Genomic DNA, 21,216 nt, shown 5'->3' with positions numbered 1-21,216 from the left:
ACTACTCCTAACTCATCCTGAGCTAGAAGTTATGACTGCTCAAAGTTAGCCAAAAATCACTGATTTCCATACTTAGCCAAATTTTCTAGATTTTCAAATCCTTTCCAAAAATTGAAAATTTTCAAATTCTAAGCCTCTTCTTAGCTATTTCAAATTGCCGGATGTTACAACCACATTTTCTTCTCAGCTCTTTAATAAAATATTTTTCATTTTCAGAGCTTCCAATAATTATGTCTACTCTCTCTCTGCATGAAATTTGGCCTTCAAGGTCAACTTCCTTATCTATTTGATATTCATCATCTCCATTTGCTTCCAATATTTTCTCTAAGCTAGTTATTAACCTCGATATGGCAAATGATTGACTAGAGACTTCAGCTTCCAATAAACCTTTATTAATGATTTCTCTGTGAAGGTCACCACTAACATATATAGTTTCAGACACTGCTTGTTCATAATCTACTTCTTTGATTTCTTCGATAGTAGCTACCCTGTCACCACTGAGAACATTCTCAAAAAATTCTTGCTTCATACCGACAACATCAGTTTCTTGCTTCTCCACGTGATCGGCTATATTATATTCTAGATCCTTGATCCAATCTTTTTCAAGATTGATGGAAATCATGGCATATATTGCTCGAGCCTCAGCTACCAACATTTTCCCCACTCTTCTTCTTCTTCAGCAACTTTTTGAGTCATATTGCTCTCCTTGGCTTGGCAATATCTTTTTATATGTCCTACTTCACCACAACGATAACATCTTAGAAGCTTCTTACCGTAATAGTTAGGAAACTCTTCCTTTTCTCCAAGCAAGCTTGAACCACCTGAGGATCGAAAGTACGACATATCTCTTACTTTTCCGAAGTTCCTCTTGTCTGCAACAAAAGCATTTCATTCTCCCTCTTTGATGAATACACCAACCAACTGTTTGGCTAGTAACTCTTGTGACGACAATAAATTCTCAAATTCCTCCCAGGATGGTTGTTGAGCCCATCCTTGAATCGACGTCACAAATGGAATATATTTCTTTTTCGTGGATTAGCATCTCGAGGTTCTTTGATGGGCATAAAGAAATCGTCTTGGTAGCAACCAAAGTTTCAAACCACGAATGATAATTCTTCTCATTCGTGCTTCAGAGATAGCCTCTTCCGAATTCAACAAAGATATCTCGGAACATAAGTTCTTAATCTTCAAAAAGTACTTGGCGATAGAAAGGTTACCTTGAGTGGTGTTAGCCAATTAATTCTCCAATATCTGCAGCCGAGTTTCATTCTTCTTGTTGAACAAACGATCGAGGGTCCTCCATATTTCATGAGCTGATTTACACCTTATAATATGGTCGAATAAACCGCAGAGAGATCTCTTCAGAATGAACTCTGCCTTCGCATTAATCTACTTTCACTTCTTGTATGCACTGTTATTTTTCGGTCCGTCAGCAGGAGGACTTGTGTCATTCTCATTAACAACATCCCACAAATCCTCTCCCACTAGGTATGATTCCATACATGTCTTCCATACCTTGTAATTGGACTGATTCAACAGCTCCATCCTTAGTCCATTAACACGGCCGCTAAAATCCATATAGACAACTAGTTGAATCTACCACTAACTCGATCTTGAAATAATACCCGCAAGCCAATCTACGGCTATTGCTCTGATACCATGTAGAGAATAGCAGAAGAAAAGTATAATTGGAGAATCCTTCTGCTAGCCCAAGATCGTTAACTAAGATCGAAAGATTCAACTAAAGAAGAGGAAGTTAGAAAGGAGAACTAGTTTATGAAAGAAGACTCTTGAATTGGGTTGTTCTTGGATTGCCTTTGGGTTGATTACAAATATATAAGACCACCCATATTTATACTTGTTCGTGGATGGTCCTAGAAATTCTTCTAGATACTTCTACAAAGAAAATTCTAGTGAACTTTATCTTCTAGATAGCTAGATATTTTTTAAGATAATATCCTAGATACTATCCTAGACTATTCTAGAAACATTACTTGAACAATCTATCATATACCCAAAAAATCAACTTTAACTTTTTCACAATTATGGCGGAAGTTTACAATTGCAAATCATAATGACACATAAACCATACTACGAGACATAATTTTAATATATGATATGACCAATTGGCCTACAAGCATAAAAACAGTAGAGAGAAAATCTCCTCATAAAACAAAAGTATCTAAACGACTACATTGTGGATTCTATTGTGTTATGCTATGAGAATAATGATCTTCAATTTATAGATCTCCAAACTTTTCTTCTAATGAAAGAATGAACCAAATATGTAAGATAATTTCAACAACAGTATATACCTTTGGAGCATGAAATTAAACTCTCTCAATAGCTTTATGTACTTAATAAAAGACTACAAGTTGACTGCTCTTTGGAATTATATGTCAATTTATTCATTTCCTGTGAAGGTTTTGGTATGCTTCCTTTGGATATATCAATGAATTTAAAGCGTATGTAATTAATTTATAATAATGGTGAAAATAAATTGCACACTGAAAAATAATCAAACTTTATCACTAAAATTATAAATTAAATTAACTATTTGTTTCACACGACATATATCAATTACCTATTTCAAGTACAAAATGTAAATTTCATTTCTCTCCTTGTATCCATTATTATAGTTCTTTTTATAAAATCATGAATTGACTATCACTTTTATATGTAAAAAGAAGACAATAGAATGGTGATCACATTAGGAAAGAAATCAGTTTTATCTCTTAAAGAGTGAAAACGGAAATAGAGAATGAGAAAGGAGGACTACCACAATTATATTGCAACATTACAATATAAATCAACTCTAAATATGTCTTTTTCATGATATTTGAATTGTCTTTTACAAATGTATCAATTTTTTTTTAAAATAAGATGTGGAAAAATTAAATGTTGAATTAAGAGGAACTACGGCGACGGTTTTGAATAAACTGATTAGCATAACCTTTGCGCAAAATTATAGGTACAACTCGACAAATGTTCTAACTCTACATAGTAATAATATAATTGTTGACTTTTTGGCGATTGTTGACATGGTCTTTTCTTTTATCTTTTTCTTCCTTTTTTTGTCTAGTAGTCCAGATATCACACAGTGAGCTATGTGGTATTGCTTGTAATAAGAATTTTGATGGAAAAGATTTTCTTAATTAATCAATTATAGCTCCATTGTTGATATATATAAATACAAATCTTCTCTACTTCTTGTTTTTTTTTAAAAAAATATAGGAGGGGATTGATTACAAGGTAAGCAGTCGAACCCTCACCAATAAAGTAGAGTTCAGATAGTCAACCAAATATTCCCTACGTACTTCTCTACCGTGTGTTTTATTTGACGAAAAAAAGGAAAGAAAGAAAGATTACTCTGTTTGCATTGTTTAAACTTGCTTGAAGTCGTCCTAGTCTCCCAAAAAGTTATAATAGGTTGATCATTCCTGGAAAACGAAATGATTGACATTTTAGGCTCAATTGGAAATTTTTGTACGCGAAAATTCTCAATACACTACAAAAACACACTTAAGATGTGGGGGTTAAAATTACATATTCCGGGGGTCAGTAACCCCCGCAACTTAGTGTTACGGCAGTTGCAAAAACTCCTACATTTAGGTGTGCCACAATTAAATCGCAGGGTTTTTTCCAACTCCTGGTACCATTAGCAGGGGTTTTGAACCCACGAATTGATTTCAGTAAAACTGCACTTCAAATCCTAGGATTCAGAACCCCAACAATTTGTGTACTCTGGGAGTCAAAAACCCCACGATTCATGAATTATACATTAAAACTAACAAGAGTTTTAACCCCTGCTATTTATGAAATGTATCTTTTTATAAAATTTTGCTAGAAATATTCAATTTTTAATATTAATAACTAATTAAATAACATGTACATCATAGTCAAACCTAAAAGAGCATATATATTAGTATATGAAATAACACAATAGTTCAACACAAAAACATATCATAAAGGGTACGATTAGTACTACAAACTTAATTGGAACATGTTATTCACTTCAACCATACGATTACAAGAAACTTCATATCACTACAAAAACTTGCTTAATCTTGCTTGAACTTCAAATCACTACAAAACTTGCTTATACTTTAGATCACTAGCATCCAAACTCAAGAAAGCATCTACAATTGTTCATGAAACTTCAGTGGGTTTCACTACGATTACTATCACTAGCATCACCTGGCTGCAAAGGAAAATACACAGTAAGTGACTTCATCCAAACTCAAAACATGGATGAATGTAACATACTTGATGAATTTTCAGTACCACCAGCCAGATAAGTTAGATGGTGGAATAACACAATTATGTTCCCAGTTTAGTTAAACATCGAGATAGGTTAGTTGACAAGAATGTATTACATTAACAATAACAACATACATAGTGAAATTCCACAAGCGGGGTTAGAGGAAGATAAAATATACGCAAACTTCATTTCTGCCTCATGGAGTAGAAGAGACTTTTGTAATTCTGTTCCCAGTTTAGTTAAACATTGAGACATGTTAGTTAACAAGAATGTATTATAACAATAACATCATCAAGTATGCTATATTCATTCAAGAAGAGAGAATGTAAAAGTTATATTTAACACTGTAGGAGGAGAAGCAAATGACCCCTCAAATTGTTCTGGTAATGTCCCTTCTTTCATTATCATATATGACTCGAAAGCAGCCATCATTTGATTGTGAGCATTGAACAATTTATCGTAGTTCTCTTGGCAATAGGATGAACATGAAACACTTGAAGTATTCATACCACTGAATCGAGGTCTTGCTTGTTTAAAAACTCTAGTGGGTACAGCTTCTAATCCCAAACACCTTACCCTTCCAGAGTACTCTTTTCCTAGCACTTTACCAACTGCATCATCTGGCGATACTACAGACTCATTCACAGTGCTTTGACTCAAAGTCTGCTGAATTTTTTCCTGAATATAGTACATACATAAAATACATTATCAAAATATTAAAAAGTAGTTGAGAATAGAGATGTATTATCTAAATATAATACACACTTAGTTATCTAATTAACGACCTCCATGTTATGCAGTAATGTATTGTCACTAGAACAAGAAAAAAGATCACAAAGACTATAGTTATATAATACGTTAGGATTTATTCCAGATTTCAATTACCTCACTTAAAATCAAATACAAGTATATCAATCTAAAATTTCAGCCCAAATATCTAGCCAAATATTCAAAATGAGTAGGGATCAGTTCTGCAATATGTAATAAACTCATTTAAAGGTCAATAGTCTTTTTACCAAGAAAGTTAGGTGGTTATGGCACTAGAGACTTAGCACCACACATAAAACTGGAATCATCCCTGCTAACTCTATTCCTAACTCTATTTCCTCGGAAAAGAATGACATGTTATGTATCATCCCTGAAGAATCGGAAATCAAGAAGACTGTTTTTAGCCTAAGAGATTCAAGTGCTACAGGCCAGACGAATATAATGGTACTTTCTTTCAGAGCTACTGGGGACATGACTGCCTATGTCCAGAAAATTTTTAAAGGAAAAAAACTTACCAGAAACTTATTGATCAACACCTGACTAATATTTTTAGGGGAAAAAACAAAGATCATAAGCATATTTACTCGAGCTCAAATCATAACAAAGAGCATGTTTTATACTACATAAGAAATGCTTAAAACAGCAAAAGGTTAAGCCATTTACTCAAGCAAGGATTTTAAACCATTTCAAAATGACAACACAATATACTAAAGAGGCACCATCAAACTATTTTGAACAAATATTAGCAATGGTGAAAGCATGAACAGAGAATCTCAGGTTTAATACAAATAAGAGACCAAACAAATACTACTTGGCTTAAAAGAGACTGACTTGAAACAACCAGAGGAACTGGAGTGTTATTTTCCCCTTAAAAAACTTACGCATATAACTTTGCTTCATTAACATATGCTCCATTTGCATTCTTATGAGTAGCAAGATAAATTTGTGCTTGTCCAGACATTTGACCTTTTATCTCTATTTAGTACTACTGTAGTTGACTAAGAGGCCTAACCATTGAGAAATTATAGTGATCTAAGCAAATGAAAGAGTACCAGCTGCAGCTCATTGTGGGTTGTGTATTTAAGTAACTAAAAGTATAGTATAAAAATATAAAGAATGGAAGTGACATTTCTTTTATATTTGTATTTCAGTAACTAAAACTACTGTACTTTTATAAAAATATAAATATCGTATTTTATATTTTGAAATAAAAAATTGTATTTACAAATAACGGGGGTTTCAACCCTGACTATTTACTTAGATTTTTCTCTTTCTAGATGACGGGGTTTTAAACCCCCGCTATTACGTTTATTTTCCATCAGCTACCAAAACCCCCTCTATTTAATGTAATTTGTGGGGGTTGCAGCTAACCTCCCCTTTGAAACCCCTACGATTTAGGCATTTTTTTGTAGTGATATTGTGCTTATATAAACTCTATTAACATCGATGTGTGCTTATTCACTCAGCCTCCCTTTTAGTTTTTAACTAGTTCCTATATTTCAATATTTCATTACCATTTACTATTGATGGCTTTCAATTTTTGCCTCAAGAATATTATTGTTCTTGTTTTTTTTTCATTCTTAGCCTATGTCCCTTTATAGTAACTTCCCGCGACTTAAAAGAATTATCCATACTTGAAAGGCATGAAAAATGGATGGCTCATCATGGACGTGTATACAAAGATGATATAGAAAAGAAATATCGCTTCAAAACATTCAAGGAAAACGTTGAGTTCATTAAATCGTTCAACCAGAACGGAACTGATCAGCGTTATAAGCTAGCCATCAATAAATATGCTGATCTGACCACTGAGTAATTTACAACATCATTTATGGGGCTTGACACTTCATTATTATCCCAGCAATAATCAACAGCTACAACAACGTCCATTAAATATGATAGTGTGACTGAAGTTCTATTTAGCATGGACTGGAGAAAGAGAGGCAGTGTCACAGGAATCAAGGATCAAGGTGTATGTGGTAAGACCAGATCAAATTCTTATTTTCACTTGAGTTGTGGTCAAGTATGTTCGTCTTAAAATATTTTTCATGCATCTTTTGATTTTCAAGAATCAAACTATATATATGGATTTTAATATATAATTTAATAATGTATCATGTATTTTTTTGTCATACTGATATGAGAAGAATTCCTACTTGTAGTTATTTAATTTCCATATCTAAATTGTAATTTTAAAACGTGACAACTATTTTTGAATAGACAGAGTATTTGTGTGCTCTAGAAAATACTATATGACATAACCATCATGTGTAACTAGAAATGGAAAGTTCAAAGTTCAATTTCAAAATATTTATAAACTAGGTACGTACTTGTTTTAAATAAACTATCACACGCGGTGATAGAAGGAGCATATCAAATTGCAAACAACGAACTAATCTCACTTTCGGAACAATAACTATTGGATTGCTCTATGCAGAATAAAGGTTGTAAGGGCGAACTAATGACCGTCGCCTATGACTTCTTACTTCAGAATAACGGCGGTGGCATTACCACAAAGACTAACTATCCTTACAAAGAAGCTCAAAAAGTTTGCAAGACCGAACAACCAGCAGGATCAGTGGTCGCAAAGTTGTACCACCTAACGAGTCATCGTTCTTGAAAGCTGTAGTGAATCAACCAATTTCTGTTGGTATTGCGGCTAAAGGGAAGAGACTTGGAGAAATAGTGTAAGTTGTTGTCAAGATGTATATTTGATGGAAGGAATGTTGTGATTTTACTCAATTTTTCATCTCTCAAATTCATATACAATACGTTTCTATGTGATGCATATTTTATAGACAGAATGAGAACTAAGACGATGAAATAATCACACTCAATTTAATCTAACTGAGCATCTTGAAAAGTACCAATTGTCGTGGCCTGTTTAAAACACTTTTTTTTTTATCCCTTTCTAGTCTCGTGCATCTTGTGCAACAAACGTGCATCTCGCATGTCACACGTGCATCCTGTGCGTCATACGTGCATCTCGTGTGCCACATGTATATCTCGTGTGCCACACATGTATCTCGTGTGCCACACGTACATCTCGGGTGCCACACGTGCATTCGTGCACCAAACGTATATCTCGTGTGCCACACGTACATCTTGTGCATCATACGTGCATCTCGTGTGTGTCACGCCCCGAGCCTACACCATGGGCGGGACCGGCACTCGGAGACCATTGCTGGCCCCAAGCGAACCCTTGGCCTGGCTTTCTTAACTCAGCGGAAACCTACTCAACAGAATAACTCAATGCCATGCAAAGACATAACAACTTAACTGATACATATCTGGCCAAAAAGGCAACTCGAGTCTCAAAATAGAATATTTACATAAATACATAGATGAGAGACTCAATACTAACTGACTGACTGTCTGTCTATGAAGCCTCTAACGTACTGAGATGGATGTTGGGACAGACCCCGCAACATCCTAATAGCACAAAACTAAAGGAACAAAACAATTGAGTCCTCCGGAATGCAAAAGGCTCACCACTGACTCTAGAGTGCTCAGCTGGATCAACGGCGTGCAGGATGCTGATCCGGGGTACCTGTATCTGCATCATAAAACGATGCAGGCCAACTGGCATCAGTACATGGAATGTACGAGTATGCGAGCTGGAAAGCTAAACCACAACCTAAGCTTGAAAGGAGTACAAGAGAACACTTACCTTGGCTCTGTTCAACTCATGAATAACTGAACTCAATATATAAAGCAATAAGACACATGCAATATATAAAGCTAGTAAAACTCTTAAAAACATGACGTAAATATCATATTTATAATATCATGAAAATATCATGCTTCCTCTCAAGGTCTACTTGTGCAATGCATGAATGAAGTCCCATACCCCATCCATACTAAGCAGAACCCTCGAGGAACCAAGCTCTTTTTACTGCTGTGGGAGTTTCTCTAACCGATAACCACCACTATGAAACTAAGTGGTGATACAACGTTTTACCTCACGTTGCCCGAGGACCATCCTATACCTTGCCGTGATATAAGAAGCTAATGATACAACGTTTTACCTCACGTTGCCCGAGGACCATCCTATACCTTGCCGTGATATAAGAAGCTAATGATACAACGTTTTACCTCACGTTGCCCGAGGACCATCCTATACCTTGCCGTGATATAAGAAGCTAATGATACAACGTTTTACCTCACGTTGCCCGAGGACCATCCTATACCTTGCCGTGATATAAGAAGCTAATGATACAACGTTTTACCTCACGTTGCCCGAGGACCATCCTATACCTTGCCGTGATATAAGAAGCTAATGATACAACGTTTTACCTCACGTTGCCCGAGGACCATCCTATACCTTGCCGTGATATAAGAAGCTAATGATACAACGTTTTACCTCACGTTGCCCGAGGACCATCCTATACCTTGCCGTGATATAAGAAGCTAATGATACAACGTTTTACCTCACGTTGCCCAAGGACCATCCTATACCTGGTCTTGATATAGGAAGCTAACTTTACTAAGTGGATCCACTAGCTTAACTTTACGGGTTCATCTAAAAAGTATGACCCGTTAACTCCCATGCTGCCCGACTTTCTCCTTCACGTCTCCAACTCGAAATCCTCTAACCTCAAAGGTTCCAGCCCCAATTCACTTAGAAACATGAAATCCCTCAATATTCAATAGATTTCAACTCAAAAACACACTCCAATCATGTCCCAAACCAACAAGAACTTCTACACAACCCAACTACAACTTCAACAATATTAACAACACAACACAACTAACAACTTTAGCAACAAAGCCAATCCTTTCTTGATAAGTAAAAGGGGCTAGGTGTGTGGGGAAAGGATCACCCAACACTAAAAGCTCACATACCTTGGTAGGGATCACCCCCGACGAAAATCCACGATGATCTTGACGGAACTTGCTTGATCTTCCTCTTTCCTCCCTTCTTGTTCTCCTTCTCCTTCTTCTCTTCTTCCTCTCTTCTTCACTCTCCAAGCCCTAGCCTTCACTCTCTTAAAATGGATAAATGATCCAAATATCAGCCTATCCTAACAATATAATCCCAAAAGAATTGGCTAGGGAAAAGACTAAATTGCCCTTAATGATTCCCGGACGGAATTCCTTGTCAACTGCCCAACTTTCAAAGGACATATCTCACTCATACAAACTCGGAATCGAGCAAACTCAGTGGCGTTGGAAAGATCGTTCCACGAACTTTGCAACCATAACTGGAATTCCACCTAACTCATCCTGAGCTAGAATTTATGGCTGTTCAAAGTTGGCCAAAAATTCACATTTTCCATACTTAGCCAAAATTTCCAAAACTTTAAAATTCTTTCCAAAAATGAAAATTTCCAATTCTAAGCCTCTTCAATTATTTCGTATTGCCGGATGTTACAGTGTGCCACACGTGCATCTAGTGCGTCATACGGGCATTTTATGTGCCACACATGTATCTCATGTTCCACGCGTGCATCTCGTGTGCCACACATGCATCTCATGACCCAAATGTGCATCTCATTCACCACACATGCATCTTGTGCGTCATATATGCATCTCGTGTGCCACACGTTCATCTCGTGCACAAAATGTGCATCTGGTGTGCCACACGTACATCTTGTGTGTCATGCGTGCATCTCGTGTACCACATGTGCATCTCGTGCGCACAAGATTAATATTTATAGGTTGAAAAATTAAAAAAATATAGGTTAAACGAACGAGTGACATAACTCAATAACATATATACATATATTGCATGTACAGTGTAGTTTTTTTATTGTGCTAAGTAGGTTCATTTAGTATTATATATATATATATTGTAATTTTTCAGCTAACTTACCCCTAGATCCGCCCTTGATCTTGACTATAGGAGTCAAATTTTTTTACTAATAAAATAGTTATAACATCTAACCACAAAAAGATTGGTTGCTGATGTACTGCTCACACTAAATAATAAATCCTATATTTGATAAATTTTTCAATTTCTTTCATCAACTAATAAATTGTGTGTGCTTTAAAGAGGATAATATGGTACATATAATATTTGTCTTTTCTTTGATTTTGTCTTCATTGAGGTGAATACGCATATGCTTCCTCTATCTATGAACAAAACTTATATATTAATGGGTTGCTCCAAAGCAACAAGAACAGAAGAAAGAGAATTGATTTTGCTACAGAATTGATTTCTGGGGTTACCTAAAGTTGTGAATTGATTTTTGTTTCTTCTTCAGGTTTGGATAGTTTTTTTTTAAAATCTTATTGGAAAGAAATTTTTAAGCTATCGTGTTATTACTTATTAATACCTCATTAGAATACAAATACACATTAAAATGGGAAAAACCAATTCTTTTGAGGGAACATTTATCGAAATTGGGAAGGAAGATGAGATTTTGAAGAAGGGTTTGGTTACAAGTTGTGAATTGATTTCTGTTTCTTCTTATTGATATTCTTTTTTCTTTGTTTTGGTCAAGAATCCAACCATGACTACTCCAATCACAAAAACCCCATCACCTACCTGTACAAAATTAATAGAAGAAATTACAAGAATTTACAAATCACTCCCACCAAGACACAATAATACACAATGATGCTGAATATAAGAAAGTCATATATCTTCTTATTTATGATTTTTCATCCGTGCATCAAACGTGCATCTGATGTGCCACACGTGCATCTTGTGTGTCATGCGTGCATCTCGTGTACTACACGTGCATCACGGAAGAGACTTGGAGAAATAACATAAGTTGTTGCTGTCAAGATGTATGTTTGATGGAAAGAATGTTGTGATTTTGCTCAATTTTTCATCTCTCAAATTCATATACAATACGTTTCTATGTGATGCATTTTTTATAGACAGTGGGAACTAAGAAGATGAAATAATCACACTCAATTTAATCTAACTGAGCATCTTGAAAAGTACCAATTGTCGTGGCCTGTTGAAAACACTTTTTTTACCCCTTTCTAGTCTCATACGTGCATCTCGTGCGCCAAACGTGCATCTCGCGTGCCACACGTGCATCTTGTGCGTCATACGTGCATCTCGTGTGCCACATGTGCATCTCGTGTGCCACACGTGCATCTCGTGTGCTACACGTGCATCTCGTGCGCCAAACGTGTATCTCGTGTGCCGCACGTACATCTTGTGCGTCATACGTGCATCTCGTGTTCCACATAGTTCTTTCATCTGTTTGGATTGTTCTTTCCTAATCAGAGGCTCTTGTTGTTAACATCAAATACTTCTTGGAAGTGTCACATAGTTGATCATGTGAAAATTAATACTCCCTCTGTCCCAATTTATGTGACACATTTCGGATTTCGAGATTCAAACAAGTCTATCTTTTACCGTAAATTTTTCCTATATCTTTTAAATATTTTGAATTATCAATTATTGAGACTTATAGTACTTTTTATGTATTTTACAAATATATAAATTTCATTTTTTAAAAATTAAAAATTTCATGAGCAAATTCTCAGTCAAACTTAAACTGTTTGATTCTCGAAAAGCGAAATGCGTCACATAAATTGGGATAGAGGGAGTACATGTGGTAAAGGTAATTTAATATAAGGAATTGTTTAACCTGTTGTTTATTTATCACTACAAAAAATAAATATAATAGAAAATTATTTATAGATTATTTTGGAAGGGTATTATTGATACACTAACATAACAAAGTTAGATTAATAAAACTTGACTCAAATATTTTAAAAATATAATGATATCAAAATAGTACTGTTGTGTTGAATTTGATAAGTTGATATAATAATATTAAAATAGTGTTAATTAGTTTTAGCGTTTGAAATTTGAAGAAGACACCAAAAAACAAATAATGTTATTTTACACATGTGATGTTGTGAATTTGAATTTCCCAAATATGAACAAATTTCTATTTTATTTTTTCTCTATTCTACTGCACCAAACTCTCCTTTTTGTCAATTGTATTTAATCTTTCTTCTTTTGGTTGTAGTAAGGAGACCTCATATTTAGGAAATCAAGTCAAACTATTCTTACCCAATAAACTTTGGAAAGATTACATAAATATACAATTTAAGATATTATAATCTCTAAAAAAAAATTATCATTTTAATTTTTTTTTACAAAAATCCTCTCTTAGATACATAACTACACCCTGAAAAAGATTAATAATTGCTTAAATAATTAATGTTCATTATTACATGTTCCATTATTTATTGAATGTAACATTGAAAGTGTACCGAATGACTTTTATAAAATGGAGCGAAAACACTGTTTTATGGATAATATTAGTTCTACACATGTGCTGTTTATAAGAATTTAAGGGTTTAATTCCCTACTGCTACTTTTACCTTATGTTTGGATTAATGACCTGGGCAAATTATTGATTTCCATTTTTATTTCACACATGTGATGTTGTGAATCTGAATTTCCCAAATATGAACAAATTTCTATTTTTATGTTTTCTCTATTCTACTGCACCAAACTCTCCTTTTGTCAATTGTATTTAATCTTTCTTCTTTTGGTTGTAGTAAGGAAACCTCATATTTAGGAAATCATGTCAAACTATTCTTACCCAATAAACTTTGAAAAATTTATATAAATATACAATTTAAGATATCATAATCTAATTTTCTACCATTTCTTAAAAAAATACAAAAATTCCCTCTCGGATATATCCTACCTCTCGGATATATTCATCACCTCTCAGGTACATCCCTCCGATTAAGTAATGTATCATTTGCAACGTATTGGACAACTAAAAAAAAAGTATTCGAGAGAAATGAAAAACTGAGATTTTTGTAATTGGAGAAACTTCCGTGATATGATGTAATTAACCTCCAAATATATAAGATTTTTGTACTTTATACATCAAGTTTAGGCTTAAAATGTTTGAATCTTCCATCTATTAGTAGTATTCTTATGAGATGAGTATAATTTGATATCTATCAGAGCATATAAATAATATTGATGTAAACCACATTATTATATTTTTCTCAATTCAATTGCACCTAGTTGTTAGAAAAAGAATGATGATAGTACAAAAAATTCAAAATAAAATTTTCTTGTTATAGAGTATTGGTAGAATTTCCTCTAGTGCATCAACGATTAGACTTTAATTTAGCATTTAAAGGTCATAAGAAATTATTTCAATTTGATTTTTCTCACATGACTTGCTTCTGTTAGGCATAATTCATGACTATTTATGTTTGGATTAATGAAACCTTGACAAATAATAAATTCTCATTTTTATTTGTACACATGTAATGTTGTGAATTCGAATTTCCTTAAAAGTGAATTAATTTCTATTTTTATTTTTTCTCTATTCTATTGCACCAAACTCTCCTTTTGCCAATTGTATTTAACTTTTGACCAAATTCATAGGATCTAAATAATTGACCAAATTCATCTACTTTGTCAACACACCTAAATTTGAAACTTAGAAATTAGATAACCCCAAAAAAAATGAAAAAAACAAAAGCAAATTTCGTGTGCCAAACGTGTATCTCGTGTGTCACACGTACATCTTGTGCGTCATACGTGCATCTCGTGCGCCACACGTGCATCTCGTGCGCCACATGTGCATCTCGTGCGCCACAGGTGCATCTCGTGTGCCACACGTACATCTTGTGCGTCATACGTGCATTTCGTGTGCCACACGTGCATCTCATGTGCCACATAGTTCTTTCATCCGTTCTGATTGTTCTATCCTGATCAGAGTCTCTTGTTGTTACATCAAATACTTCTCGGAAGTGTCACATAGTTGATCATGTGAAAATTAATACATGTGATAAAGGTAATTTAATATAAGGAATTGTTTAACCCGTTGTTTATTTATCACTACAAAAAATAAATATAATAGAAAATTATTTATAGATTATTTTGGAAGGGTATTATTGATACACTAACATAACAAAGTTAGATTAATAAAACCTGACTCAAATATTTTAAAAATATAATGATATCAAAATAGTGCTGTTGTGTTGAATTTGATAAGTTGATATAATAATATTAAAATAGTGTTAATTAGTTTTAGCATTTAAAATTTGAAGAAGACACCAAAAAACAAATAATGTTATTTTACACATGTGATGTTGTGAATTTGAATTTCCCAAATATGAATAAATTTCTATTTTCATTTTTTCTCTATTCTACTGCACCAAACTCTCCTTTTGTCAATTGTATTTAATCTTTCTTCTTTTGGTTGTAGTAAGGAGACCTCATATTTAGGAAATCAAGTCAAACTATTCTTACCCAATAAACTTTGGAAAGATTACATATATATATACTCCCTAATTTGCTAGTACTAGCTCTGTTACAATTTTTTTAAGATTTAGGAAGAAAAAAGGGATGAAAGGGAGGATTCGTATTTTGCTACTTAGGAAGTTATAAATTTTGTAAAGAAATGTATTAAAAAATTATTTTTTCTTTAAAAAGAAGTGTTTCATTTAATTTGTTAATATGCTTATTTTTTTTTCAGTTTTTCCCCATGTGTCCATATTTGTGTCCCTTTTAAGTTGTGCTTCATGTACACCATGGGTAATTTTTCTTTTCAGAATATTAAGGATCTCATGTTAGACGTTTGCTAAGCATAATCATTCAGTAGTTTTATGTGATGAAGAACCATTTTAGTTTAATTTAAAGGTTTGTTCGTTTCTTCTATTTTGATGTATTTATGTAATTTACTTTTAATTTTTGCATGAACTTTTTTTTTTTTTTGTATCTTGATGATTTGAATGCACACCAATTCTCCTTTCTAAAAATAAAATAAAATTTAAGATAGGAATAATTGTCTTAATTATTGTAGGAATAAATATGTCTTGTAGTTTCATAGATGGTTAACAATTCATAAAGTTCTTGATTTTGTATCCTGTATAAATTTTGATTCTTAAACTATGCAGTACGTATTTCCCTTTTTAGAATATTAAGGATCACATTTATAATTTCTCTCATTAAGGTAACTAGACACATCTTTTTTGTCATTTTTAAAATTTCTCGTTTCATGTTTGTATTCATATTAGAATCTGATTAATTCAAATTCAGACCTCTTAAGGCTTATTTGGCTGCAATACTAAGAATTTTTACGCCCAACATTTAAAATCAAAAACTTTTTGACATGGTCCCTATTTATTTTGTTTTTTCCTTCTTTCTTTGTTTTTTCCTCCCATTTGTTGCTATTTTGTCAAAAATATATAATTATTACTCCAATTTTTCCCCTCTCCATGATGTTTATTTATGTGTTCTTTAGTAGTTTAACTTTTCCTTGAGCTATAAGTTATGGTGGTTTGAAGTTCACCAAAATCAACTTAACATGCTTAACAATTTTCCAGATTTTTATTCTTTCCAAAAAAATGACTATGTCCAATTCTTAGCTTCTTCCTAGTTATTTCAAATTGCGAGATGTTACAATATCACCCCCTTGGGAACATTCGTCCTCGAATGAGATTACTTTTACTAGGCTAAGGGTGTAACATGCAACATTAGCTCAACACCCAACAAGCAATGCAAACACAATATGCCAACTCATAAATTAAAGAGTACTAAGAAGAGAATTAGTTCCTTGGTCTGAAATTTCAACAAGTTCGAAGAGATGCGGATATCTCTTATTCATATCCTCCTCAGCTTCCCAAGTAGCTTCCTCAACAAATTGGTTCCTGTCACGACCAAAGTCTACACCCCGGACGTGGCTGGCACTCGAAGACCATTGTTGGTCCCCAAGCAAACCCTCAACCTGGATGACTACAAGCGAAAAACTAACTCAAGCATGCAAAAGCTTAAAAACTGAATAAAACTCAGGAAAACTTAAACACAAAGATTTAACTCAAAAGAAAATTCTGACTAATAAATAGAATATTCAACTAGCCAATAATAGGCAACTCAAGTCTTTAATACATTTAATAAGATAAATGAAACAGACTTCTCAAACTCTACTATCTATCTATGAAGCCTCTAACTGACAAAGATGGAAGTCGGGACAAGACCCACGACATCCTGACAAAACTGAAAAGTAAATAAAATCCTCCGGAAGCAAGGAGGCTCACCATAGCTAACTCGAACTCCATATAGTATCAACGAAGCTCATGTTGATGACCCTGAATACCTTCATTTGCATCATGAAAAGATGCATGCCAGATGGCTCAGTACGTGGAATGAACGAGCATGTAAGGGGAATTCTAAAGCATAACATAAGCTTGAACTTGATAAAAACGAAACGTACTTACCTCTTTTCAAACTTACTCTACTCAAGGAATACTCAAGGATAATCAAAACTACTCAAACATACTCAACTCAGAAGTACTCAAGGATAAGATACTCAACTTGAAATACTCAAGGATAAAGCAATAATAAAATATTCAATATATGGAAAGTTGTAAAACTGTAGATAGCAACTCAATGTTTTAAAAAATACAATAATACTCAATATGTATATAAAAATACAATATAACTATGTGGGAGTTTCTCTAATCGACAACCACCACTATGAACCTAAGTGATGATACAACGTCTTACCCACGCTGCCATAACTGTCCTATACTTTGCCATCATATAGAATGCCTTAACTAAGTGGATCCACTAGTTTATACTAAAAAGCACTAAGGAGTCATCTAAAAAGTATGATCCTTTCTACCCATGATGGCTACATGGTTTATGGACACTTGAGTTACTATGAACTCGCGTCCCCATATCGGTTCTTAATATTACATCCAAAATATACTTAGCTCATATGTTTAAAAACATAACTCTTTCTCTGGTTTGAGATAATTGCTCAAACTACCCTCTTAAAAGAGGTAACTGCTCTTGAAAACTCTTTCTAAAAAAAACATATCAAAATCAAATTTTAATATGATCATTGATGACTCGGGAAGTCATACTGCATAAACATTGATGGTATATCTAGAAACCATACTACTTAAACATTGATGACATACTCGATTGTCATACCAATGATGTTTTAGAAACTCTTTCTCAAAACTCGTCTTTTTCTTAAAAGAGATAATACTCAAAATGCTAAATACTCTTTTGGAAATCCCAGTTTTCTCTCATCTTAAATGTAAAAACATTTACCCTTGGGAATACTTAGTTCCCATATATCATTTTAAAGAAAATGGAACTCAACTCTATTCTTTCTCAACTCAGTGCTCAAGTCTTTCAAACAAGTTTTAAAACAATTTGTAAAAAGACTTCTTAAAATAGGGTTCATGCCGAATTATGGACGTGAACGACTCAATTCAAGATTTTCAATAACTATGCATAGAACTCAATACTTGGAACTCAACAACTCCAGAACTCAAGGAGTCGATAATACTACTCATCTCAAGAATGCTCAACTCATAGGGTTCATGCGAAATTATGAGCATGAACTACTCAACTCAAGGACTCAAAGATACTTCTTATCTCAAGACTGTTCGACTCATAGAGTTCATGCAGAACTATGGACATGAACAACTCAACTCAAGGACTTCATGGGTAAGATGTAATAGTCCCATGGTTAGAAATATAAACTCAAAGGGGATTAGGGACTCAATACTCAAGACTTAAAACTTAAAGATACTACCCTCTTCATGATACTCAATTTATGGAGTCAATGCGGATTTTATGGGAATGAACGACTCGACTCGAAGGTCTACACAACTACATGAAACTCATGTATACGACTCTTCTTATTCTCTTACTTACTTCCTCAAAACTTAGTTCAAATCAATAGTTGATCTCAAAGGATTCACAATTGAACTCAAAGACTTTCTTGAACTCTACTCTTAACTCTCTGTTGAATTTTGAATTATGAATTCAAGAGTTATGATTCATGATATGAAGGATCTCAATAACAGTATAGCAATTCGATAATTAAGAATAGAACTTTTAAAAGAACCATGAACTCAAGAACTCAAATCAACTTATATCAAGAATACTCAAATCTAAGGGTAAAATCCTAGATTTCTCTTTTACTAATTTGGAAGAAGATGTAGGGCGTGAGGATGAACTAGTCCAACACTATGATAGCCTTACATACTTGAAAAAAACAAGGTTCTTGAAGAATCTTTAATAATCTTGAAGAAGAACTTGATTAGAATACTTGAAACCCTAGTTTGAAGGTAAACGATCAAGAAAACCTTTCTTGAGATTGTTGAATTAGTTTCTTGAAATCTCTATGGCCAAGAATTATGATTTTCATTAGTGAAGATGAAAATCTGATTCTTTTGAGTCTTTTATTAGTTAAGAAATTCGTTTAGGGTTTTCTTGGAGGTAAAAGGGAACAAAAACAACCCTATTTAATGTTTTTCCGTCGGCCAATTCGGAGCAGCACTGTATATGTTACTAAAATAGTCATAACTTTTTACTCAGAAATTGGATTGACGCGAAATTGATGGCGGTGGAAAGAAAATTCAAATATCTTTAATTGGATAGGTTATGATGCACGTAAATCTTTATATTCTATGAGATATGGTCATTTGAAGTTGATCCAAGTAGAATCTTACATTAAAACTTAATCGATAAGGAAACTTCAAGAACACTTATCAAGAACTTAAATCCTTAAATTTCAAGAACGACATTACGCTGAATAAATCATGATTGGTGTGTGGGTGAATGAACCCAACACTATGGAAGCTTACATACCTCTTAGGGATTAAACCCATGGCGAAAATCCGCAACAAAACGCAAGACTCTCGACGAACGCTTTGATCCTCTCATCTTTTCTCCTCTTTTATCTTCTTTTCTCTCTTGAACTCTCAACTAAAAACCTAGGCGTATATTAGGATTATAAAACTGAACCTAATAGTATTATACCTCTTAAGGATTAAACCCATGGCGAAAATCGCAACAAAACGCAAGACTCTCGACGAACGGTTTGATCCTCTCATCTTTTCTCCTCTTTTCTCTTCTTTTCTCTCTTGAACTCTCAACTAAAAACCTAGGCGTATATTAGGATTATAAAACTGAACCTAATAGTATTAGACCCTTAAAACCTTACTAAAAAATGAATTAAATCTGATTGGTAGGAAAAGACCAAAATACCCCCTCACTATTTTTCGGGTAACTTTCCTTATTTGGACAGCCTAACTTCAAAAGGGCATATCTCACTCATCCGAACTTGAAACTTAGCAAACTCGGTGGCATTGGAAAGATAATTCAAAAACCGTTCATTGGATACCTTGTAGCCCATCTAACTCATCTTTTACTGAAAGTTATGGTGATTTGAAGTTAACCCAAAACTCATAACTTAAGCATAACTTGCAAAATTTCAGATTTTGCTATTTCCAATTTAGTTCTTTTTGGAACTCAAGGTGCTATATCTAGTGACCTTAGCACTTAAGAAATTTTAAATTCCTCGAAAAAACTTACTCACTACAAAGGATGGTTCGATTCTTAGTTCGAAAATTTTTCTAGGGTGTTGCAATATCTCCCCCTTGGGATCATTCGTCCTCTAATGACGACTGGACTAGGTATGGAATGGGGTTACTCTTACCAAGGTCTGAGTCTAATGGTATGCTCTTACTATATTCAAGCTTAACCGAAATCCTTAAGTTCGGGTTCTATACCTCGATAGGGAATCTCATCCCAAGATTATTACTCCTTACCACCACATTCAAGCTTAGTACTCTAACAACATCATGGATTCCTACTAACCAACTCCTTCGGAGCCAACTAAGGGCCCTCCTTTAACTATTTCTCATAGTAAAACCTCATCCTCCTCTTCTTACTCATTTATAACCTTTGATGGAATTATCACACCATCAGTATCATGATAAGAACATCAACATCCTCTTTCTACCATCACTCTATTAAAAAAAGGACCTCCGAAAGGATATCTCCCATACTCTTTGGAACTCATTACTATCTTACTCTTAAGCACTTGACTTGATTTCTAATCTTGTCATCTCCCCCTTAGGTCTAAAGCTGACACTTGAAAGCTATGGAACTATTCCATTTTCTCTAAATGGTCTACATCATCTTTTACTCTAACACTCGGGAGAAGTTTATCTCAGGACTACCGAAATCTCAATAAGCAGGTACTAAGACTTCTCTCGAAGGTGTTTCTCTTAACCTCTTCTTATTAGATACCCTCTCGGTAAACCTCTTAATGCTCTTGTTACTCTTGTGACTTAGCCATACTTCACTGCCCCTTGCTAAACGTTAGGTCTATTACTTGTACCACTCATATCTATTGTAGCTAATCACCTTAATTCCTCACCTACTCTATGTCAAGTCTTCTAGATCAAATCTCAAGACTAACATCATC

The 21,216-nt window shown here is 34.0% G+C and overlaps 2 pseudogenes; one reads left to right on the top strand and one right to left on the bottom strand.

Moving 5' to 3' along the window:
- Positions 1-655, bottom strand: part of LOC102597409 (L-type lectin-domain containing receptor kinase IX.1-like) — a 9,780-nt pseudogene extending 9,125 nt beyond the window's left edge.
- Positions 656-6,555: 5,900 nt separating this feature from the next.
- On the top strand, positions 6,556-7,720 carry LOC102597080 (senescence-specific cysteine protease SAG39-like; annotated as a pseudogene).
- Positions 7,721-21,216: the final 13,496 nt, after the last annotated feature.

The sequence above is a fragment of the Solanum tuberosum genome, unplaced genomic scaffold (assembly GCF_000226075.1).
Source record: "Solanum tuberosum cultivar DM 1-3 516 R44 unplaced genomic scaffold, SolTub_3.0 scf00664, whole genome shotgun sequence".
In the NCBI taxonomy this organism is placed as follows: domain Eukaryota; kingdom Viridiplantae; phylum Streptophyta; class Magnoliopsida; order Solanales; family Solanaceae; genus Solanum; species Solanum tuberosum.
This window is presented reverse-complemented; position numbering and strand designations above follow the sequence as displayed.